This window comes from Typopeltis vanoorti, chromosome 4, assembly GCF_054136105.1.
Source record: "Typopeltis vanoorti isolate ZY-2024b chromosome 4, IOZ_Tvanoo_1.0, whole genome shotgun sequence".
Lineage (NCBI taxonomy): Eukaryota > Metazoa > Arthropoda > Arachnida > Uropygi > Thelyphonidae > Typopeltis > Typopeltis vanoorti.
The window spans coordinates 69147548-69168745 of record NC_143552.1 but is presented as its reverse complement, the minus strand read 5'-3'; the positions used below and the strand labels follow the sequence as shown (position 1 = coordinate 69168745).

General features: G+C 34.9%; 1 protein-coding gene across 4 annotated transcripts in view; it reads left to right on the top strand.

The window, feature by feature from the left end:
- Nucleotides 1-21198, top strand: part of LOC150107391 (sister chromatid cohesion protein DCC1) — a 280847-nt gene that overhangs the window by 188772 nt on the left and 70877 nt on the right. The gene's annotated exons all lie outside the window — the stretch shown is intronic.

Genomic DNA, 21198 nt, shown 5'->3' with positions numbered 1-21198 from the left:
GTAAGTATCTTACACTTGATTTTACATCAAACTATCTTTTATATTTTACATCAAATTATCTGTACTTTCTTCAATTCTAACTGCTTACTTAACTAAAATATACTTAAGATACTCAAAATTGAAAAAAAAAAGTACTCCTGTACTTTCTTCAATTCTAATCTGATTACTTAACTGAAATATACTTAATATACTGAAATATATACTCAAATTTGCTTAATATAAGCCTCATTTATAGCATATAATTAGAGCATTCTGAACAGCTTTTCTCTTTGCATCTTGTCACATGCTTCTTAATATCTACAAAACTTAAATACAAATCCTCATTATATTTCCATAATTTCTCATTTATTTGTTTTAGTGTGAAAATCGGATCCTAACAACTTCTGATTCATCTAATACCATCATGTTTTTCCCCAAGTTTCCATTTCACAACTGTTCTAATCCTCTTCTTAGGTATGTTTGCATATATCTTACCTGGAACACTTAGTAGGGAAATCCTTTTGATTCTTTTAAAAACTTTCTTACACACTTTTCTTTCAATATAATATTCAATTTTTATTCTGCTCCAAACTATGAAATCCATGACACCCATGAAAATTGTAAATCTACTGTACGTTTATTACTGGTCATGAGCTTAAGGGGTTTAGATAATATAGAAAGTGTTCTAGAGCATGCATGGTAGCACCTTTCCTAAGCCACTTCAGGTCTCCAATAAGAAGGTTGAAGCACACTGGATGACAAATCCTTCCACTTAATTTTTAACCCTCTTAAAGTCTTTTTTGGATTTGTTGACTTACAGTATCATTTATGTATAACACAATTAAGAAGGTGAGAAAAAGTATAGTAAGACCGGTGTTCTTAGCTCTGGGATGATTGTCTGCTAACAGCATCACATGCAGGTAAGAAAAAGTAATAGCTGATTAAAGGGGGTTTCCTTGAAATAACATTCCTTGATAGCCTGCTACTTTAAGTTTACCAAGGACTGTGAGGCTAAATTTTAACTCTTCTTATAAATGTTCTTACCATAGTGCCAAATAACACCAATTTCATTTCTGTTTCTTGTCAAAGGCAGAGTGTGAAAGGGCAGCTGATTGCACAAGAATACACTGATGTTAAATATATATGATTCAGTTCAGTAGACGCATTATAATAAACATTACTGTCACAAACTACATCCCCACCAAAACCCACAGACGCTATGCTAAAAGAAATTCACTAGCAAACCGTCCACTCTAGCAAACTATTCCTTAGCCCCTACGAGTTGCTGTAGTGGATAGTTTCATGCGATTTTTTGATATAGTGTTGTATCTGTGGTGCTGAGCTTTGATTTGGACTTTTCATTTTGTTACAGTGAGAAAGTTTGTTATAGTGGTGTCTTATGAGATTTTGTTGTTAGCAGAAAATGGTAAACTTGGGTCACCGGCTGCTTGATAAACACAGTTGGCATAATATCATGCTTACAGATATTAATATATACAAGTCTCAACATTGTTGTGTCAGTCTTCTGATTGTTTTGTTTTATGTAGGTATGTCACATTTAATACAAAGTGCATTCAGAAAGTAAGATCCATTCAGAATTTACTGTTGAATAATATATGGGTGAGGGGTCACTCGTGTGTTAGCATAGATTTTTTTTCAGGTTCATCATGCATTACTCTTTTTTGTTGGCAGAAAATGATAGTTCTGCAGAAATTCACCGATGGCTATGTAAGGTTTACAGTAAATTCAAACAGGCACCGTTGATCAAAAAAAAAAAAAAAAAAAAAATGATGGCGACTGTCTTCTGGATCTAAAAACGATTTATTGTTGTGAACATTAATTTAATTTAATTTATTGTTATAAACAACTTTTTAATAAGCAACAGCATAAAATTTATTTTAAAAACTTATCTAGTGTTTTTAATATGCTTGGACTACATCTTCCGGAGACCATCAGCACAGAAGATCTTGGTTTTAACATTAAAACATCCACTCACGCTATGCAAATAACTGATCTTAGCTTTGCTGATGGTTTTGATGTAGTGGATAGTTTCATGCGATTTTTTGATATAGTGTTGTATCTGTGGTGCTGAGCTTTGGTTTGGACTTTTCATTTTGTTACAGTGAGAAAGTTTGTTATAGTGGTGTCTTATGAGATTTTGTTGTTAGCAGAAAATGGTAAACTTGGGTCACCGGCTGCTTGATAAACACAGTTGGCATAATATCATGCTTACAGATATTAATATATACAAGTCTCAACATTGTTGTGTCAGTCTTCTGATTGTTTTGTTTTATGTAGGTATGTCACATTTAATACAAAGTGCATTCAGAAAGTAAGATCCATTCAGAATTTACTGTTGAATAATATATGGGTGAGGGGTCACTCATGTGTGTTAGCATAGATTTTTTTTCAGGTTCATCATGCATTACTCTTTTTTGTTGGCAGAAAATGATAGTTCTGCAGAAATTCACCGATGGCTATGTAAGGTTTACAGTAAATTCAAACAGGCACCGTTGATCAAAAAAAAAAAAAAAAAATGATGGCGACTGTCTTCTGGATCTGAAAACGATTTATTGTTGTGAACATTAATTTAATTTAATTTATTGTTATAAACAACTTTTTAATAAGCAACAGCATAAAATTTATTTTAAAAACTTATCTAGTGTTTTTAATATGCTTGGACTACATCTTCCGGAGACCATCAGCACAGAAGATCTTGGTTTTAACATTAAAACATCCACTCACGCTATGCAAATAACTGATCTTAGCTTTGATGGTGTTGTACTTATTGATACACAACCAACAAATGCACAAAAACATCTCAGTCTACTAGAGGCACAGGCTAAACTTATTGGTCTGCAGATCAACATCCAAAAGTCCAAAGTATTCTCAATAGGCTGTGAAAACTTTATACTTCATATCAACAATAAACCCTTAGGGAGAGTAAAGGACTTTCAATACCTTGGATTGTACATCAGCAATAAAGAAAATGATATCAGAAAACGTAAACAGCTGGCTCTAGTCTTCCATAATAAACTCCGCCCCATCTGGAAATCATTAGTATCATTAAAGACAAAAATAAGATTATACCATGCAACTAGTAGATCCATCTTCTTGTATGGTTCTCAAACCTGGACAATAAGCACCAAAAAAAAAAAAAACTACAGATCTAATTAACTCCTTTGGAACTACATGTCTCAGACTGATCCTTGGATACACCTGGATGGATCGCGTCACTAATTCTGCTGTGCTAAATCTGGCTAAGCAAGAACCACTTGTCAGTATAGTCAAAAAGCTACAACTCAGATGGCTTGGGCATCAACTCAGATATCCTGAAATCTCACCCTTTTTGGAATCCCTCATCCTGTACAAACCAGAAGATGGCAAATGCAGTAGAGGAAGACCATGCAAACAATTTTGGCAATACATATGTGAAACCATCAGTAGGCTGAACTGCAAAACTACACCTGACATCTACCAGTTAGCTCAAGATAGAGAGACTTGGAAGACCATAATTTGCAATATTTAATTTTTAATATAAATCTCTTTTCCCTTTTCACATTGTATCATATTCTGAATAAACTATGTATGTATGTATGTATCTAGTGTTGTCTGTCATGTGTTTGAATATAGTAGTTTATGAATAACTTGCTCATATCAATGTCTTGAAATTTGTTGCTCTATGTTGCACACTGCGACAAAGTATTTTTAGAGCTTCTTGCATCTGGGCATTGGTTGGTTCAGAGGAGCTTCTAAAATTTGTTCTTCTATACTTGTATGAGGTTCACTTTCTTCTACTAGTTTAAAGTTCTCATGGGGAAGCAGCTTGACATATTTCTGACACTGTCATGGTAGCCACCACTTCAACATTGTTATCAATATCCAACCAATTTTCAAATTCTTCTTTTAACATGCCATCTGGGGTTTTATCGAAAATTTCATTTGTAAGATATTCAAATTCTTTGGAAGAAGAAGTTTCAGAGTTTGTTTTACAAAATTCTCCTTTTTGGAAGCAGTTTTCAATAGTCTTCTCTGAGACTTGCTTCCATGACATTGCTGCCCAATGCAATGCATCAAGAAGGGATGCAAGAGAAATTGTAAAACATTTTTGCAATTTCTCTTGCATCAGATTGGTCTTTTATATAATCAAGTTCAGCTATAATTCTCACACAAACTTCCTTGCAATAATAAGCTTTAAATGCTTGTATGATGATGTCTTGATCACATGGTTGAATTAACGAAGTAGTGTTCGAAGGCAAGAAGATTACTTTGATGTTCTTTAATGATAAATTGTGTGTGTGTGCAGTGCAGTTGTCTACTAACAAGACAATTTTTTGCTTTAAGATCCCACTTAACTAATTGTTGAAAATGGCATTAGTCATCCAAGCATTTGCACTAGAACAGTAGTCAACAGGCAAACTTTTGATGCCTTTAAAATACCAAGGATTTTTCCTTTTTTCAATCACTAGGAACTCTCATTTCTCACCTTTCATATTAGCACAACAAAGAACTGTCACTTGCTCTTTTGAAGATTTAAATCCTTTAGCACTTTCATTTTCAAATAAATAAGTATGCTCAGTCATTGCATGAAAATTGAGTCCTGTTTTGTCTGTATTGTAAATATCTTCAGAAGAATATTCAGCAATAATCTTTGCCCACTTGGTCTTAATCCACACATTAACTGATAAAAAATCAGCACTTTTTTCTTCACCATGAATACACTTGTATACAATATTCTTTTGCTTTTTCTACCTGTTAAACCATCCATCAGTTTCGGTGAAATTTTCTTTGCCTATTGTTTTTGCAAGTTCTTCTGCTTTTTGACAACTTCAATCCTGTATTAAAAGGCCCATTAATTGAAGCATTCTTTTCACAAACATCACTAAACCAAATTTTTAATGCTGATTCAACTTGAATATCCTTACCAGATTGGGCTCTCTTCCGATCCATGTTCTCATTAGTAAGAGCTGAGGTGTCGATGTTTGATCTGTTTTTTTAAGATCTTACACAAGAGTGGCTGTGAAATTTTTAAATGTACAGTCACACTATGCCAACTCATTTTGAGCAAATTATCATAGCACTTCAAAATTTGCTTTTCTTGAAAAGATAAATCTTTATGTTTTTTACTTACTTCTGCCATAATGCTAAGGGCTGTTTTAATGAGCACACTTCAAGTCAAATTCACTTACTGAAAGAGAGCACGAAAATAAACTTGAAAAATCACAATTCGAATGTATTTATACAGTCGAATTGTGATTTTTGCCTGAAAGATATAAGATTGCCCTCCAGCATTTGCCTGAAAGATATAAGATTTATGGAAGAATGAGATTAAAAGAAGATTAACACAAAAGTCAGATTTTGACAAATGTTCTTTGTTAAATTTTTTCCTGATTAACCCTTAAAGTTCTTTATTCTGAAATGCTAAAGGCTAAATATTCGAGGATTTTGATAACAGTAACCAGAACTTTGATTATTATAGATGGATTATTTTTAATTCATTTTAAATGGTGTGTTTTGGGACCACTGATTTTGACCAGCCAATGGATGATATTATCTGCTATCACAATAAGTGGTTTCTACTATATCTTTATTCTACGCATACAAATAACAATCCTTGAGTATGTTTAAAAAAAAATAAAAAAAAAAAAAAGCTACCTTCCTCACTCCTTTTTTTAAGTACCATTTTCATAAACAAAATTATGATTATCCTATTTTTATATACACATTGTTAATAAATCAGGAAATTTGTATATTAGAGAATAAATAAAGAAACATATATATTAGGGAATAAATGGAAATTTATTATGTGTAGCTTGTTTAGCTTGTTTATCTTTGTAACTTAAAGTTGTTGCAAATCTTAAACAGGATATTCTTACCTTTTATAGAAAAGTCACATGAAGTGAGGATTAGAATTTGGCAGTGATGCCTTAATCCTGTAAAAGAACATATAAATGTTTTTTCAAAGGATGTGACTTGTGAAATGACACACACTTAGTAGCATTTGGTCATCCGCTTTGTCTTTATTTTATTTTTAATTTATCACAGTACTGCAATATTGTATATGTTGATGACTTCACAATATACTGTCTCTCTTGTAACATGAGGGTAATTGAAAGACAACTTCAACAAGCAATTGATCACGTCTCTCTGTGAGCTGTTAGTAATGAATTCAGGTTTTCAGCAGAAAAAAGTGTCTGTGTACACTTCTGCAAAAAAATGAACTCTTCATCCAGATTGCTAAGAATTGGACAACATATTATTCCAGTAGCAACAGAAGCCAGGTTCTTAGGATTCATCTTTGAAACAAAGATTACCTTCCTTGCACATGTTCATCAACTAAGGACAAAATGTGAGCATTGAATCTTCTTCACACTCTGTCCTCTACTGAATGAGGTGTGGATTGATCTTCATTGTTTCATCTCTATTCATGCATTTATGCATTCAAAACTGGATTATGGGTCACATATCTATGGTCCTGCAAGGCAGAGTAGTCTGCAATAGTTGGATTCTGTCCATCATCAAAGTATATAGATAGCTTGTAGGGCATAGGTTTCTGTGGTTTAGCAGTTCATAAGAAAGATTCTGGTAATTGGACCACATGTTTATTAAGATAAATTAAAAAAATGTTGTTCCACAGGTTGGATGGAAGCGATATGGCTTCTGTCCAACCTGTGGAATTTATCTAGCAGCGATTTCTGATCAAAAGAAGCATAATCTAATTAAAAAATTTAATGTACTACTTCACGAAAAAGAAAAACAAAGAAAACATCTAGATTACTCCAAAGTAGTAATTAACCTTTCTTCAAGAGTCCTATCAAGAACCGAAAAAAATCTACTTCTGAAAGGTTTCAACTTCGCTTTAACATCACGCTACTTACCAAAAATTGACATCATAGCTCAAATAGAGAAAGGAATACAAAATTTGCCTGGTGATACATCAGATCTCAAAGCACAGCATTGATATTATAAAGCAAATTACCACCCAGGAACCTACCTTACGTTGTGGAGGTGGCACAAGATGAGTGGAGATAATCAGTTACATGAGGAGTACCAAGAGCAAGCAAAGGTGTTATCGTTATTCAATAAGGATAGCAAAAGTGTAGTATGAGCCACAGTTAACAGTTGACACTAAAAGAAATCACAATGAGTTTTTTTTTCAATATGTGGCCAGTAGGAGGAGGAGGAATAATTATGTGAGAATGATAATGGGAGAATAATAAACACTGAGGAGGATATTGTAGAAGTGTTAAATGAGCAGTTCATTAAAGTATTTGATCCTTGTCATTGTAACATAATGCAGAACTTAGTATAGTGGGAATGGGGATGGAACCACTGATGGTGAGTGAGCAGGAGGTATATGAGGAATTGAGTAAACTTGATGTCAACAATGCCATGGGACTTGATGGTATATCACTGCGTGTCTTTGAGAGAATTAACAACACCTTTAATGTACATTTTCAACATGAGTCAGATTAGCCCAGATCCCAAAGGAATGAAAAGATGGCAAAATTGTTTTGCTTCATAAAGGAGGTGATAAGACTAAGGCTATGAATTATAGGCCAGATTAGTGTGGATGCGATTTTTCATAGAATATCTGGAGACAGGGATAACTAGAAACCATCCCTGGAAGCTGTATAAGGTGGGGTAGGAGCAAGGGGGTGAGGAGTAGATTTTTTTGCATGGAGAGTGGTTGGTGATTGGAATGCATTGCCTGAGAGTATGGAGAGTGCAGCTACAGTGAATGCATTTTTAAGTTAAGGTATGATGAGCTGTGCATGTGAGAGTGGGACCTCTCATGATGAGTATCTTGACTCCATAGAGGTCTATTATCAAAAGACAACAGGAGGATTCTTTAATAATAAGATCAAAGCTAATAATAGTCCAATGGCACTTATAATGGAAGGAAACACTGTCAGATAATTTGCACAATATTAAGATATAAATTATGCATTGGCAGTGTAGTGAATGTAGAAAGAGAAGTTGAATTTATTTTGACCCTGCCTGTTTCCATTGCTTTAGTAGAAAGAGTTTTCTCTTTGTGAATTTATTATCGAGCAAAGGGGAAAAAAATTGATATTGCATATTGACATAGTATAATCAATGATTATTTTGAAAACCTACTTGAAAGAAAGGAAATACAATGATTTTCATGAGCTTATGTGTAAAGATCTTAAAAAGATATTTTGAAAAGTATATATGAGGCTAGCTGCATCAGCCACTGTTAAAATATTATAGTACTTTATCTCTCTCACACCCAATTTTGCTGAGCTCTGTTTTTTTGTTATCTTATTATATTATTCAACTCTCACATACCCTATTTATCCTAACAACTGCACGATTTGTTTAAAGTGTGTTAAATTTTATTTTTACTATAATAAGTTGTGAGCCTTTCCTTTGCTCCACATATGTTATCCCCCCCCCCCCCCCACTTTAATCCAACCAATGTTTAGAGACCGTCGTGGAGTAAAATAACAGTACATTAAAATTTTATCTCTTTTGTTGGATAGGTTATTTCAGATTCGTATCCTGGGCTAGTGCATTGACTTCAGTACCAATATGTTATTCTCTAAATAATGAAGACTACAACCATGTTAGAAACAATTATTTTAATTTCCCAATGTTTTGACCTTCATATTAAGGTCATCATCTGAAGTACACACACACACACATATATACAGAGACAAGCTATATTACATTTCACATAGTATGCTAAAGAGACAATGATTTGATCAACAGTTATTCTACTGACCTGACCTCTAGTGAGAAATTAAAATAAAATTAAATAAATGAAATAAAATAAAATAACTATGTCAAATCTATATTTTGTTTATGACAACATCAGAGAAAATTTTTTTCATATAGATAGTTTTATTACAGCAAAGGTGATGTCCTAATTTAACATGAGAATTGTTATATTAGATTTAAGATCCTGGATTACCTATAGTACTATTTATAATTAACTCTTAGGGAGAAGGGTTATGTGGGTAGGATATGTGCCTTCCATATTCTTGGGATTTTTAAACCATCATTATTGTTAAGATTAGAATTTCATAAGAATTGATAAGAATTTCACAGGCCTCCTTAAATTTACGTTCATACTACATTTTGGTATGATGTAAACAACAGATGCTTTTCCAGTCAATTCTATGTAAAGTATTCTTATTAAATAATTTAAGGAATTTACAATGTACACAGGATATAAATTAAATTAAACTTTAATCTGTATTTCCAATATTTCGGCAACATCACATTGCCATCTTCACAGGAACACACAGTAAATGAGGACAAAGCAGGAAGCTATTGTTTCTCCTAAAAGTCCTGATGGTGCCCCTAGCAAGCTATGTAGGTATTCTTGGCTGTTGGGCTGAAGGTCTTCTGATGTAAGTCTCCGAAATTTGGGGCAGTCTCATGAAACCAAATTTGTTGAGGTTTGGACTGTTCCTTAGGGCTGAGGCTGATTCCATGAATAGCCTTTCAAATTTGAATTTACTACGATGTATTACCGTGGCTTTTTTCCACTGTATTCTGTGGCGTGTATCCAGAGCATTGTCTGCAAGACCAGAGTGGCTGTACTGGTGAAATATTGGAAATATACATTAAAGTTTAATTTAATTTATATCCTGTGTACGTTGTAAATTCCTTAAATTATTTAATAAGCAAGTTTAACCAACATCTAAGCCTTTCTAAAAGAGAATATGTAAAGTATTCAGGGCATGATCAGAAAGGCCAGCTTTACCATAGTTATTAAATTTAATGTGCCATTTATGTTCCTTTTTTCTTATACGAATTGTGTTCTGTTTCCCCTATATAGGGAAAATTACAGGTACAATGAATATGGCATACTCCATGGTGGGCCAATGGAGGAAGTGGATCCATGGATGAGTTGAGTAAGTTCTTTAATTTTGCAGGAGGTTTAAAGGTGGCTTTAAGGTTGTATTTCTGTAGTATTCTGTTTATTTTATCTGTTATCCCTTTAATGTATGGAATGGTTACAGTTTTGTTGTAGGCTATTTTTGTTTTTTAAGTGAGGTCTTGTGAAGAATTTTGTTGATAGTATTTTAGCTGTAGCTATTTTTTAGGAAGGTATTGCTGATAACTTTTAATTCATCTTTAAGAGCTTGTTCATTGGAGCAAATCTTCAAAGCCCTGTTTCTTAGTGTGTTAATGACACCTAGTTTTTGTGTTGGGTGGTGGTAGGAGTTCATGTGTATATATTGGCTAATATGTGTAGGTTTCTGGTAAGCAGTGAAGGAAAGACTGCCAGAAGGAAAATGTGTGACAAGTGTATCTAGAAATGGAAGTGTGTTCTGCTTTTCAATCTCAATTGTGAATTTTGTATGTGTGTTGTTTGTTTAGGTGGCTGAAAGTGTGTAATGTCTGGTGGCCATGGGGCCAGATAGTGAAAACATCATCAACGTATGTAAGCCAGACTTTGGTTTTTAAAGGAGAGGAATCTAGAGCACATTGCTCAAAATATTCCATGTAAAAGTTAACAATTAGGGGGATAATGGTTTCTTTCTGTAGGTAGAAAGTGTTTTGCCGCACAAAATAGCCAGAATATAGTACATGTGCAAAGAGCACTGTGATATCGGGATGAATTTGTCCTAATGCCCCTAAAATTGAGTAAAAAGCCAATAGCATTATAAAAAAGGGGTACTCCTAAACAAAAATAGGCAAATAGTCATAAAAATTAATATTTATTTAGAGGAGTAACATGGAAATTTTTCCAGAAATAATACCTCTAAGTATGGTTTGAATGGGTCACATTATACAGTCGTTCCTTGACTTTTGACAAGGTTCTATTCAGATGATACCATTATAAGTCGGAAATCACTATATGAACCATGTTTTAACAACTAACATGCCTGAATGCTAAAATATTGTTATATTTTAATAATGATACTCTTTGTTTATAGTGAAATAATATAATTTATAAATTATAACATAATTACTGTGCACAGTACTGTACTGTAACGAATAATGAAATATAAGGATACGGTTCTTCTCTGCAATTACAGGAAAACACATGGAACAAGAGTAATTATTCATACCTGCTGCTTTATTGAATGGATGATTCGTTAGAAGAAGTAAGGACTATGTCTTCAGCAACAGATTTCTCAAATTCAGGAATTGCAACAGTGTTGTGATGATGATTCACTTTTGCATAACTTGTGAAAAGTTCAGTGCTCATCTTCAAGGGATAAGGTGACAACAGAAGTGGGCTTCTTTAAAAAAAATATGTACATTGTGTTCAGTGTCACCTGCACTGTTTGCCTTTTCTTTTTTGTATAAATTTCTTTGTAGTGAGCAGTTGCAGCTTCATTATTCTGACCGCTTTGCTAAATCTTTCCAGTTTGGTCCATTTCCTCAAACAACTGAAGTTCCTTATTAACAAAGGTACCCCTACCAATATTTTTGCTGTAAGCTTTTTTTTTAAGAGGAGCTCAACTTCTTGTTCTACTTTTTTCTCTCTCTCTCTCTCTCTCTCTTCTGTAACTTTCTGTGCTTCTATAAAGTCTTAATTTGATAGCTCTTCCTCTAACTATATTTCTTCACTGTCAACACCTCCAGCTCTTCAGTTAGCAGCATTATCTTGACTTTAAACTGACTTATGACATGATTTTAAACTGATTTCTTCATCATCATCATCATCAAATTCCTGACATGTACCCTCAAGGGGTGTACAGGATATGATGGTACTACATGAAAAATTTACATCATTACTAACTTCCTATCTAAAATTTCCTCCAAATCAGTCTGTTACTTGTCAAGACTCCCATATTATCAGATCTTATATTTCTATCGTCTAAGGCACTTTGTACTGTATCTATTCAGTCCACCTATATCTTGTACACCTATATGTCTTCCTCTTGGTCGTTTTCCTGCCAGCCTGGCAGAGAACACTTGTTTTGCTAATCTTACCTCGCCCATTCTGTTTAAGTGACCATACCACCTGAGATTAGCTCTGCTAACGCATTCCTGGATGTTGACAATGTCAAGTTCTTTCCCAATATCCTCGTTTTTAATATGATATTGCCATTGATGCCATCTGTTCATGCCTCTAATCTTTCTCAGAACTCTCATATCTGCGGTCTCTAGTCTTTAGTCAAGTGTTTTACTTCTGACCCAGCTCTCAGATCCATAAGTTAAAACTGGTTCAAACACTGTCTTGTATACAGCTAATTTAATGTTCTGACTAATTTCTCTCTTATTCCATTTAAATTTATTCAGTTGACTTCCTATCATACCAGCTTTGTTGGTTCTGTTGTCTATTTCCATATTTAATTTACCATCTTCAGTAAAAATCGTGCCTAAGTAGCTGAAATGTTTTACTTGTTCCACAGGTTCTCCGTTTTCACAACGCAGTTGACATTTTCAACACTTCTACCTATTTTCATTGTCTTTGTCTTATTATTGCTGACCTTCATACCATATCTTTTACAACAGTTATTCAATTTAGTCACGGAATCTTGCAAACTTGTAGTGGATTTATTTAGAAGTATAACATTGTCCGCATAAAGCAAAGAGCTGACATAACATCTCCAATTCTGATATCATGTTTAATACCACTTTCCTTCAAAATGTGATCCATATTATTATCATAATGTGATAATGAATAACAGAGGGGATAATGTATATCCTTGTCTCACCAGATTTAACATTAAACCATGTTCCTGTACTTCCTTCAATTCTAACTGCTGACTTACAACTCAAATAAAGACTAAGTATTGCTTGATATAATGCCTCATTGACACCTTATAACTGTAGCATATTGAATTGCTTCTCTCTTGGCACTGTGTCATATGCCTTTTCCAGATCGACAAAACTTAAATACAGATCTTTGTTATATTCCCATGCTTTCTCTACTTCAGACTGCCTGCCATTCAAGAAGATTAGCCTCGTATTTTGTGTTGAATACTATGGCTACTCCTTCTTTTCCTTGATTGTCATCCTGAATATAACATTTTGTATTTTTTGCTCAGAAAGATCTCACCAGTTTTTGTCTTTTTTGTTTCAGTCATCCCTATTATGTCGATCTGCTACTTATTTAATTTCTCAGCTATCCCCCATTTCTTTCTTTGCCATTCAGGCTTCTTATGTTGATAGTACCGATCTTTAACTCTGGTAATGTTGAGTTGGGGTATGCTTTCTGATTTGTTCCAGTAGTTGCCTTTTCACCGTTCGCCCTGGTTCCCTGGCAAAAACAACGGGGGAGGGTATGTTTAACCAGGCGATGCCCCAGCCGGCATGAAATTTTGTCGTGTTGTACCATCATTTTGTATATTGGTTTAAGCCAATAAGAATACAATTTGGTCGGCTAAATCCCAAATTACCAGCCCATCCTCGTTCGTTCAGTATCGAAGTAGATACCCAACAGGGTGCACCGCGAGAAGGTGAGGATTGTACATTAGGTCAGAAGCCCTGGTCGGTTCTCCGCATTCCTTTAAAGGCCATGTGGAGGTCTCCTCTCAGTTATACAGCTTTGACCCTTAAGAATCCCAACTGATTTCTTTAATTTATGAATATCACCAATTTCTTGTAAGGATTTGTGTTTTTCCAATCCTCTTAATGTATGAATGTGTATTTTCAGCAGCTTCTTCCAAACACCATTCACTCTGCTGTCACCTCACTCCATGCTGCATCTACATTCTTTATTTATATAAATACTTTATTTATTATACATTTATTTAAGAAATATATTTGCTCAGTATTGAGCAAACATATTTCTTAAATAAATACCTTGAAGGCAACAATAACCTCTGATCCATGGGTTACAGGAGTGAGATGATAATTGTGAACATGATAATAAAATAGCCATCATAACTATGAGTGGTCATAAGAAGTCACATATGTCATAAGTTGAAGACTGATTGTAGAGCCTATACTTAATTTCCTAGAACTGAATTGTAGGAATTAGAATTCAGGGATGAAGAGTGCACAGGAAGATATGTTACCTACATTGCTATTCATCTTCTGCGTGGATCGCATATGAAGTAAAGTGATAGATAAAAAGCAAATGATATTAAACTGATTTCTTTAATTTATGAATATCATGTAGTAATCCTAAATAAATCTTAAGAACCCATTTAAGGAAATTAAATAACTTCTTTAACAAATTTGATATGAAAATCAGCAGTTAAGATAAAAACTATGAAAATAGATTAGAATATGGAAACCATTTTAGTTCTCAGTAGAGAGCCTGTAGAAAAAACAAAACATTTCATTTTTTGCATAGCTTTTAGTTATGAAAAAATTATCTATTGAATAGATAACTAAATAAGCAAAGCTGATGTGATTGGGTGCTGTGAGCTGCTGGATCGACTACACTTTAGTCAGCATGCAGGAATCCTAATTATGACCAGCAAAAACATAACTCCTAGTATATCTCTATAATCCTGGATTATAAAACTATACACAGCAGGTCATTGATTTGTGTGGTTTGCAACATATGCATGCAATCCTTTTGTGTGTTGTAGGAATGAGGAACAAGTGTCAGACCAGAACACTTTTTTCCCACTACTATTAGTATCTGATTGGCATCAGCTTTTAACAAAGACCTTTAGAAATGACAGGATGTCTTTTGGACTGTTGATTCTGGAACCCTCATACATCCAAGACTGGTGCATTGTCATTTGATTAGCTTGTACTAGGCATTGCAAGGCATGCTAAGATGGAGACACTCATAGTACTTAATGCTTGAGCCCAGCAATCATGCTCTTTTTGAATTCTCTGGCATGCATTTTCTCATGATTGCAACTTTGTCACTCTGGTTTGCACAACCATATCTATCCATATACACTGGGATAATCTGCTCAAGAGACCAAACATAGTACTTTATCAAACCATTTCAGGTGTTCAGTAAGTAGAATGGAAGGTTTCAAATTATTCTAGGCAATGTAAATTTGTAGAGTCTAGTGGATAGGAGGACGAGGGGTGATATGATAGAGACACAAGTTGATAAGTGGTTGTTATATGATTAACATTGAAGCAGATGGGATAACAAGAGGTCATTATTGGAAGCTAAGGAGTGGGTATGAGCAAGGGAGTGAGAAGCACGTTTTTTTGCATGGAGAATTGTGAATGATTGGAATGCATTGCCTGGGAGCATGGCGTCTGCAGAAAATTTTAATGTGTTTAAGGAAGGGTATGATGAGCTGTGTGTGTATGACAACACAGACCTCCTAGATGAGTCTTAGGATAATAATAATAACAATAATAATGTAAATTATCCAATCACAAATATTCATACCATAGTGGGATTTTAACCACAGCAGCCTGTTAATTGAAAATTGGAGACACTATATACTAAGCAGCCAACTAGTGGCAATAACCACAATTAAGTAGAACTTATACATGTATAAAGTATAGTAAATTACTATAAGGTTCAACAAATCACAGCAGATTCTAGAGACTGCCAATGTGAATTAGGTGCATATTTGCAATTCTTAAGGTAAAAAATCAAACTTTTGAGCAATTTGCTACAGAAAAATAAAATTAGTAATTAAGATTGTTTTTGTATCTGGGCTGGTGATGTAATAAGCAGCTCGATAGGACATATGACTCATAATATTACAAAGATATAACATGCACATTTGCTGGGTGTGTTTTAGATGGGAAATAAAAACTTATAAATAAGAGAGAGATTCATTACTAAAAAAATAAAGAAATATTAATAATAACCAGTAATCAATAATTTCCATACATGTTATTACTGGATAGTTAGCCATACAGCATGTATGACCTCATTGTGATCTGACGTATGATGTTCATTTGCAACACATTTTGAGCAGAACTCTATAAGGAAACCAACATATACTGGTTGTTACCTTTCTTTATGCTAAATCTTTTCACCATCCTAGCTAATATTTGATATAATTGGTACTTTGTGACCACAAAAGAACTTGACCTTTAATATAATTAAATTTCACTCAGTGTTTACTGGACCATAGTGATTATGTGATTACAAAGAAACCATCTTGTTCTAAAGCAGTGGATCTTAACCTTTTTAGTGATCGGCACCCCCCCCCCCCCTTGAATCTAAAAATAAGTTCTCGCACCCCCTTGAAAAATGTGTTTCTATTTCTTTATTGAAAAATAAACACATACATTTACATATACATACAAAACAATATCTCAATTTTTAATAACTATGTTGTTGTTGTTGTTTATTCATAATAATACTTTTGAAGTGAAGCTCCTTTTTTTTTTGAAAGAGCCATGTGTTAGTCATCGCTTGCATTTAAGCGATTTATGGCTTTTGTTTTTATGTGCAAAAGTGATGAAAATCCCATTTCACACAGGTAGGTGGTGGCAAATGGTAAAAGTGTCTGCAATGCTGCTTTTGCCAGCTGTGGATAAGATTCTAACTGTTACACTAGAATTGTTCTAAGTCCAGTTTTTCAAATTCCATTTGAATACCTGCATTGGCTCATATTTCATTAAGATCATCTTTTATTAAATAGCTGTCGTCCATCGAATCTGGGTCAAATAGAAATGGATCCAGTATTCATCTCTGAACTTTGCTAATATTTCCCATGGTAAAGTATCCATGAAATGATTCACTCAATTGTTGGAGGTGTATTGCAGTTTCAGGTATAATTATTATTTTCTCGTGTGTAGAGGCTTAAATGCTGTGAGGACATCATGTTGGAGGCTTAATGGATTTTTTACAACACTCAAAAAGAGTTAAAATAGAATTTAATACTTCCTATTAAATAATAATAATAATTCCTATATAAAAAACTCTACCCACTTTAAAGCCCTCACAGAAAATTTAACCTTGAATAATGCAGACATATTGGTAAGCTTTGATATCTCCTCTTTGTTTACCAATATTCCCTTAACTGACACCTTATCTTTCTTAGAAAACGTTTTTCCCTCTGACATCTTAGATCTCTTTTCCTTTGCCATTAACTCTGGGTATTTCTCTTGGAAGAACAAAATTTACAAGCAGATGGAGGGAACCGCCATGGGTTCCCCCCCCTCACCCCCCCTTGCCAATTTCTATATGGTAGATTTCGAAAAACGAGCCATAGACTCAGCCCCACTCAAACCTTCTATCTGGCTAAGATATGTAGATGATATGTTCTCTATTTGGCCTCATGGCCCAGACATGTTAGACTCCTTCCTCAGTCATCTCAGTAGCCTACATCCAAGAATCCAGTTTACTATGGAAAAGGAAAAGAACAATTGTTTACCCTTCCTAGACACCTTAGTCACACGCCTGCCTAATGATACACTTGCCTTCACTGTATACAGAAAACCCACACACACACAGACAGATACATTCACAAGCTCCCACCACCTCTCCTCTCAACAAATGGCATTATTAAAACTCTTACCAAGAGAGCCCACAATCTTTGTTCCAGTGGAAATCCGCCCTCGCTACCGAGCTTAACCACATACACAGCACTTTCCTCTCCAATGGGTACAGCGATCACAATATCAAAAAAAAAAAAAAAAAAAAAAAATCAGTTCCTCCCCCATTCCCAGTCCTTCTCGTCAACAAGATTTTAAAAATGCCATCACTATAACCTACATCCATGGCACATCCGAAAAAATAGCCAAGATACTAAAAAAGTACAACCTACACACAGCATATAAGTCCCACCGCAAACGTGCTACCCTTATCCGTTCTACAAAAGATCAACTCCCTCCTCTCTCTCTCTGTCTGGAGTTTACGAAGTACCCTGTTCCTGTAAGCTAGCGTACTTTGGACAGACAGGCAGATCAGCATCCATCCACCTGGAGGAACACAAGGCTTACATCTGTAAACACAACTATGGCCATTCAGGCTTGGCTGACCATGTTTTGGACATCACCCACAGAGTATCATGGAAGAAAACCACCATGCTCCACCACAGCAAATTCAAGAAAGAGAGAGACTTTTCTTAGAAGCAGCAGCAGCTCTCAGAAACCAACCAAATCTTAATAAATACGGTTGCATTAAGCTTCTGAAGATTTGGGAAACACTCATCACCAGAGGCCCCACCTTACAATCCAGGCCACCTACTACCGCCCTTAGAGGGCGCTCCACTAGATAGGACTTTAGTGTCACCCACGTGGTTGGACTTAGTATTGTAAGATTTGCATGTGCATGTTGCATTAATTGTTTTTGTAATCCCTGTAGATGTCCTAGTGACTAGGACGAAATATAGGAAGTATTAAATTCTATTTTAATTCTTTTTGAGTGTTGTAAAAAATCCATTAAGCCTCCAACATGATATTATTTTCTCATTTTCCTGAATGATTGAATCAAGCAAAAGAAAGTTGGCAAAATTCCCATTTTCAACTCAATGTTTCCAAATTTTTAGTTTTTCAATAAATGAAGATAATTTTTCACTAGCTGTTATGTTCTTACGAAATCCTTGCATTGATGTGTTAACTTCATTCAGGTGGCTAAATATATCTTCTAAGTAGGCTAGTCGAAGTATTGCTTCTCTTTTTTCAAAAGCTTTAACTAAATCACAATTTTGGTTAGTAAGAAACTGTATAATTTCCTCGTGCAATTCAAAAACCCTGCTTAGCATGCAGTCCTTGGAGAGCCACCATACTTCAGTGTGATAAAGAAGCACAGTATGAACAGCACCGATTTCTTCGCACAAAGCACGAAAGATATGATGATTAAGCGCTCGTCCTCGGATATGCTTTACTACATTTACTGCAGTAGTTAAGTGTTGTTTTAAATTCTCTAGCAAAGCTTTCAGTGCAAGTGCAAGACGGTGTAACATGCAATGCATTATTGTAACTTGCGGTATTTCTGCCTTGATGTATGAAAAAAATCCAGAATTTTTGCCGAACATTGCAGGGGCATCATCGGTGCAAATTGAGCCTATCGCATTCATGGGTATTTGATGTTTCAAAGAAAAAGTTTTTAGTGTGATTGAAAACATCAATTTCTTTTGTCGTCAATTCCAGTGGCTCACAAAATAAAAATTCTTCTAACATTTCTTTTTCCTTAATGTATCGCACAAATACCAACAACTGACTGCAATTATCAAGTTGACTCGTCCAGTTGAATACTCACTTTTAGAGGACTGGCATTGATATATTCTACTACTTGCAGTAAAATATCAACACTGAGATCTTGACTGTGCGATCGAATCACATCGTTCGATAACGAAACCTGTTCAATTTTCCTTTGTGCTTCAGAACCCAATACAATTTTTGCAATTTCAAGTGCACATGGTTTTACCAATTCCTCAGCTATTGTATGACCTTTTCTTTTCTTAGCACACAGATATGCCACTTGATAAGAAGCTTCTAACAAGGGATTTTGAACTGCCGCAACGTCAAATTTTGTGATAGTACCACTGGTATCAAATCGTGCCTTCTTATACTTCAAGTTGTTAAGAGTATATCCTGCAGATTCACCACCATGCTGATTGTTGAAATACTCTAACAACTTTGACGGTTTAAGATTGGAGTTTGAAAATATTTTGCAACATAAAATGCATTGTGGTCGTTGCGTACCATCTTTTTCTGTTGTACAAGTGAATCCATAAGCAACATAATCGTCTTTCCATTGGCGTTTTTTTGACATAACGAGGGTCACTACAATGAATAAAATAATAATTATAATTTTTCAAAATTTGCAGAAAACCTTTATGTAATCAATTGATTGTATCCGGTATGGGCTTTAGTCACTGATGAATGTTGGTAAATTAAAGAAAATTAGTATTCGTTTCTGTGTCAAACCACCTCGTTAACATTTGTACTCAGAGTATGTGAACACATGCGCATATCAACCAGTTTCTTATTGTACTGCATGTGCTGGTAAGTGCAATGTGCTGAGGCAAAGGTAGAGAGGGTAGGAGAGGGTCCCAAAAGTCGACCTAGCATTCGCTAGTTTCTCACAGGCGGTAGTTTCCATCGAAAATTTAGAAACTTCTCTTGCACCCCTGGAAATGCTTTCTTGCACCCCAGGTTAAGAACCTATGTTCTAAAGGAAAGGATTGTTCTAATAAAGATTAAATAGAATAACTCTGTTGCTCTGCTATGCTACACACTTTCCTGTGATAAAAATTACAGAAATTAAAACTTCAAAGAGCTTACAAACCAACATAAACATTTCCAAGTATGCGCTCATCAAGCTTTTCGTAGACCCAACTTACCAGAGCTATGAAATTTGGGGGAGGGACACTGCAGTAATGTGGGCTCATAAAAGACAAAATCTAACATCATTTGTATCAACCATTCAGTGGATAGGTCTACAGCAGTGGTTCTTAACCTGGGTTGGGTGCACCCCCTGGGGGTGTGAGAAAGCATTTCCAGAGGTGCAAGAGAAGTTTCTAAATTTTTGATGGAAACTACCTCCTGACCACCTGTGAGAAACTAGCGAACGCTACGTTGACTTTTGGGACCCTCACTCCTACCCTCTCTACCTTTGTCTCAGCGCATTGCACTTACCAGCACATACAGTACAATAAGAAACTGGTTGATACGTGCACATGTTCGCATACTCTGAGTACGAACGTTAACGAGGTGGTTTGATGCATGTATGTATGTTTATTTTTCAATAAATAAATTATCTTGCAATAGATGTAATTTCTCAAATAAAGGAATATAAACACATTTTTCAAGGGGCTGTGAGAACTTATTTTTAGATTCAAGGGGGTGCCAACCACCAAAAAGGTTAAGACCCACTGGTCTACAGTGATGATATAGTACTGAAAAGAAATTTTGTTCATCATTTCAAAGGATATAAATGTGAAGAATTTTGTTCACGTGCACATTGCCAAATTAAACACTGATTTCTACTAAGAGTGCCACACGAACAAAATTGTTCATGTGGCACTCAGTTGACATAAGTTCATAATAAACATGCACACACACAAACACAATTCAAGATTAGGACTCTTCTATGTTCCATTATTTTTGTAACAACTTCTTTTTGTGTCAGTGTTTTTATAAGGACTTTACAACTGAACATGTGTGAAACAGTTTAATACAGAGATGGTGGGAATTTCTATATGGAAGCTTGGATTTTTATCACCACAAAACAATAATACTGTCTAGAGAACATATGGACATGCACATCAGCTGAGATCTTATACACATAGCTCATGGCTTTAGTTATCTCACCATAATACTTAAAACACCCACAACCATCTGCTTATAGAAGATATGGTTCTAAAGCCTAGACTTGAATCCTATATAAGAGCTTTTCAACAACAGGATCTGGTTAACTCACAAGGTTGAGCCATTCTTATATGGAGA